This window comes from Corvus brachyrhynchos, unplaced genomic scaffold (assembly GCF_000691975.1).
Source record: "Corvus brachyrhynchos isolate BGI_N302 unplaced genomic scaffold, ASM69197v1 scaffold7, whole genome shotgun sequence".
Classification (NCBI taxonomy): Eukaryota; Metazoa; Chordata; class Aves; order Passeriformes; family Corvidae; genus Corvus; species Corvus brachyrhynchos.
Genome location: NW_008239054.1, coordinates 1,169,872 through 1,174,657, shown reverse-complemented (window position 1 = coordinate 1,174,657; position 4,786 = coordinate 1,169,872). Strand labels below are relative to the sequence as shown.

General features: G+C 37.8%; 1 long non-coding RNA gene across 1 annotated transcript in view; it reads left to right on the top strand.

Annotated features, from left to right (window-relative positions):
• Positions 1 to 4,786, top strand: part of LOC108447871 — a 9,262-nt gene that overhangs the window by 3,416 nt on the left and 1,060 nt on the right. The window contains exon 2 of the long non-coding RNA XR_001863572.1: positions 1,099 to 1,198. This is a non-coding gene — a long non-coding RNA (uncharacterized LOC108447871). The remainder of the gene's footprint in view (positions 1 to 1,098; positions 1,199 to 4,786) is intronic.

The window sequence follows — 4,786 nt, the reverse complement described above, 5'->3', positions numbered from 1 at the left end:
CTTTCCCTAACATAGTACTACTAACATTAGCAAATTTAATGTGTTTTTGATTAACTAACATGCAATAAGAACATAATGGAGAATATAGTTCCTTAAAATGAATTCTCAAGAAGATAGCCTATATTTCTTCATGTGAGGAATTCAGGTGACAAAATCTGAAACAGAAGTCTAAGTCCAAAATGTGAGTCTTCTGAGCATCTTGCCTAGAACAAGATAATCTGGATGGTAACAGACTGTAGAAAATGCAGGAATATGCATTTCAGTTCAGATACTTTAAAGAGACAAAATGCAAAGAATGGATGTCAATAATCATTCTTTTTCAGAATTGTTTAAGCCCTTTCTGATGCTACAGGGACTCTGAAGCAAAGCTAAATATTAAGACTATGCCAGCTTTGACATTTTTAAAGGTGAATAGATAGACCTTTATACTACAGAAAGCTCCATCTCAGACTTTCACCTCTCTTGCTGCAGATTACAGTGTCAGTTCTGACCACAGTTTTGATGATGGGTGAGTGATGACAACAGATGATAAGGGGCTATAGCTGGGATGGAAATTCAGCTGAGTCCTGTAACACCAGCATGTGATTTAAGTAACTCAAATGTCTTCATCTTATGTACTATGACTAAGACGTTTGTGAATTACGTGCTAGATGGGAGCCTGTTATTTTAAATTCCTTTTTCCCAGGTACGTATCAAACTTATATACTGTTTCCAATATTAAGAAAACTAACACAGTAAACACAACACTCCTCAAAATGTTGTCCTGTTCTTTATGCTAAATTACATTGTAAAGTGTCTTTCTGCTGCTTTACATTTTTCTGTCTATTGATTCAAAACAGAACATCATAGAAGCTTTGGGCCTGACTCTGCCTCAGTATAAATCAGCAGAGTCCCATTGTCTCCATTGCCACTATGCTGATTTATGGAGCTGATGATTAGACTCTTCCTCCTCAAAGAATAGAGAACTAGCAGAGTGTTGTAGATTGTTACAGGGAGACTTTAAAGCAGGCGATCACTTTGAATTTAGTTTGAGTTACGGTTTTCTTCTATCTCCAATAACAGATAATTCTCTAAAGGAGTTTTCTATATGTGTTTCAGCGACATACTGGAAGCCCTCTACTTGGAAATTATTCTCATAAAGACCTGATGTTCCTGATCAGACAATGCAAAGAAAATGCGCAGAAATATCACAAAAGAGGTAAGAATTCAGCTAGATTTTGTTCTGAAGCATTTAGAAGTCTCTATGAAAAAGACTTAGAAGGATTTTTCTAGTAATTTATTATGAATTGTAATGAGTAAGTGAGATTGATAAATAGGAAAAAATAGGGTGGCTGTTTTGGGGATTTATTTGTAGGGGGTTTTTGTTTGTTTGAGGGGGTTTTTTGTTGTTTTGGGGTTGGGTGTTTTTGTTCTTGTTTTTATGAGTCCTGTTTTCTAGATGCTAGTTTACTTTTTATAGAAGCATTTTTTCCCAATGTGCCTTTCTGGTGGTTCATTATTTTATTGGATAGCAACCAAAATACATAACTTAAGTATGGCTGTTTTGTGCCTGGCTAATGTAGCTTGCTCCTTGCCACTGGTTGGTGTAATACTTTCAAGATTTAATCCTTTCATTTACTTTGTTCCTATTGATCAGGAGAGTTTATAGCATCATAGTTACCATTTGAATTCTATTTCTAGAATATTCACTGATAGATAAATAAAAATTGCTTAACCAGAGCTTTAAACTGTGCTAAAGTATGGATTCCAACTATATTCATTACTGAATAAGAAATGAACATTACAGTGTTATGTTTTCTTCCACTCTAAATACCTAAAATTTAAAGTGTTTTATGTAACTGAAGGTCACTGAGTTACTTATCAGTCAATATCACATGATTCTGTCTCAAACGTTGATCTCCAGAAATATCCAGATATGATCAGGAAAAAAAATTGCTTTCCATCATAAGAGCAGCTTTTTCATATTAGCATGGTGATGCCTTTTCTTGGTCTTAAAATCAAGAGGCATACACGGTTAGAAGGGGAAAAGGGATTTTACCTTGGTATTTATTCTTAAGGATCCTTAGGTGTACACGTCCAGGTCATATGCATCGAGATGCACCCTGCTGAGTCTTTCTCTGTGTCTCTGTGTCTCTCCTCCCGTGTGTGTCCCCCTCAACATTGGGTATAACATTATAGGCTTTACTAATTAGCATATCTATCAAAGATTCCCCAGTGAGAGGTTCAAGTGAGCCCCCCCTCCCCAAGGAACCTTCCCCTGGATGGTTCTATCTTGGTTTACAGAATGTGTTCTGGAGAGGACCTTGGGGTCTGGGGCACACTGATCCCTAGCTACAAAGCTTCTAAAATGTTTAGTCTCTTAGCTTAACAAACAAGTCCAAGAATGTAGGCAAAAAGCACTAGGAATACAGAAGCTGTAAAAAGGTATAACAGGGGTATAAAAGAAAAGGCAAAAATCTTCATGGCATCAATGGTTTGTTTCTTAGTCTAGAAGTCACTGCAAATAAATTAACCTGTTGGAGTAGTTAGGCATTGACAGTAACTGATCCAATATTTCTAGTAGTGTGATTTGATTTCAATCTACTCTTTGGTGCAGAAAACTTAGAGCAAGATACTGTGATAATGGGAAAGGATGGGGAAAGGGGAGGGGTAGAATCCAAATAAAAAAAAAGTTAAAATCAAGTCTCTTCACTATTGGGAAGATATCATAGACGCTGCCTGGAGCTGATGTCTATTCAACTCAAGGCCCAAGTCAAGACTTTAGTCTAAGTGGAACTGAAATACTGGGAAGTTCTGCTTAATGTCTGGGTTCCAGTGCTAAGCTCAAAGCCCTTTCTCAGTTCAAATCACGCAAGATAAACTTACAGGTTTTACTTTGGGATTCAGGCATGGTTCATCACTTTTGCCTACATTTCATATTACCATACATAGTCTGTGCAGAGACAAGACAGTTTTCCAAAAAATAAGGAAGATGGAGCTTCCCTAATTTTTCTGATGTTAAAGTCATACTTTTCTCTTATATGCAAAATTATAAATCGCAATAATCCCACAGAAAGAAAAACACCCCTTTTTTTACAGTGCCTGTTGATTATTCTTGCAAATTTCAGCTGAAAAAAGCTCATCTAATGAGAAAAAAAACTGATGAGCCTTAAAACTAAATTAAGCAGAAATCATTTGTTCCTTAATCATAGCTGTTTGTTTTGTATAAAATGTGATATCTCCAGAAAGACACTAGGGGAATTTTTATTAAAGCAAAACACAAAATATATTCTTGTTTAATGTTTTCTGGCGATAATCCAGTTTGTGGTGGCATATATTATCTATATATGTCCCTCTGTTTACCATATGAAAAAGAAAAAGCAGGTAAATTAATCACACTGGATTTGACCTGTATGAAGTCTAAGCTATTTTCTTACAGTGCAGCACTCAAATGTGCTTAGGTGAGACATTTGATTCACTGCTGGATAGAAATAGGGTTGTGTGACTTTTAGGTTTCTTTACTGCTCTCCAAAACATACAAGACAATTCTTCTGTTCAAGATGATTTACTATGTAGTTCAGCTCTACATTTTGCTGAGTACAGCACCTGTGAATACTTCCATCTCCTGTTGATAGCAGAAAGGTTACACTTTGTACTGATGAAAAGGTTGGGGTGCTCCACCGGCCTGTTGCTCACCAGGGGCGTTCTCAGATCTGCTTATGCTGCAAAACAGAGAGTGACTATGTAGAAATAACTCAGCAAGTAACCACGGGAGCTCACAAGTCCATGCAGCAGTGCAGGGTAGTGTTATGGTTCTTACATCAGTGCATCTGCCTGGATCTCTGCTCCAGTGTAAGTTTCCAGCTGAGGGGAAAAAATAGCTATAGTGCTTCTGGTTCTGGAGCAGGCACAGCCTCAGCTTTCTTTAAAATTTCCACGCTGGTCTCTGTTGCTTGATGTAAAAGTGTTAAGGACTGTATTCAGTGCAGGTAGCTCAGCATGCAGGTGTAGTGTGAGCTGCAGACTGAGCTCTGGGTGGTGTGAGCACCAGGCAAGAGGCCATGAACTGCCCTTTGGATAAAGGGCACGGGGACCTGTAGTCAGCCAGGGGACTGGACACTCGGAGACATGGCAGCAGCTGATGGTCCCAGACATTTCCGCACTTCAACTGTGAGGGTAAAAAAGCCCGGGGTTTTTTAAAAGCCAGCTCAGGCTGTTATTTTGTTATTCCACAATGATTAAATTATTTTAAGGATTGAGTTGACTGAGACTCTGCTATGGGAAATCTGGGGCTGAGCCAGTGAGGAAACCTAGTCTGGCTGTGAGTGTAAGGTGTGCAGCTGAAATGGGAACTCAGTCCCAGCTCAGGTGGTAAGGATGTGACAGCCAGAGTGACTCCTGGGTGGCCAGACAGGGAAGTGTCCCTGACAAAAGCTCCCAAATACCAGTTCTTATTTTATTAAAATGCAGATAATGTCATGAGTACTCTATGCATTAGTAAACAAATATGTAGGTATGCCTTACACATGGAAGGTAATAAGCGATATAGAAATAGATTTTCAAATACCTAAAATATGTCCTTTTTAATATAATGTAAATGTTTACATTCAAAATTTATTTTATTCTTAAATACTTACAAATTTACATTTTAAGAGAGGATTAGAAATGAATGTGTTTTTATTTTATCCCATGTGTTATCACATATAGTAGATATGTATAGGAGAAAGTTTCACGAAGGATATCTGGACTTCAGGCGGCTCTCTTGAAAGCTGTTTATTGCATAGGCGAAGTTACAGCATTTCAGGGA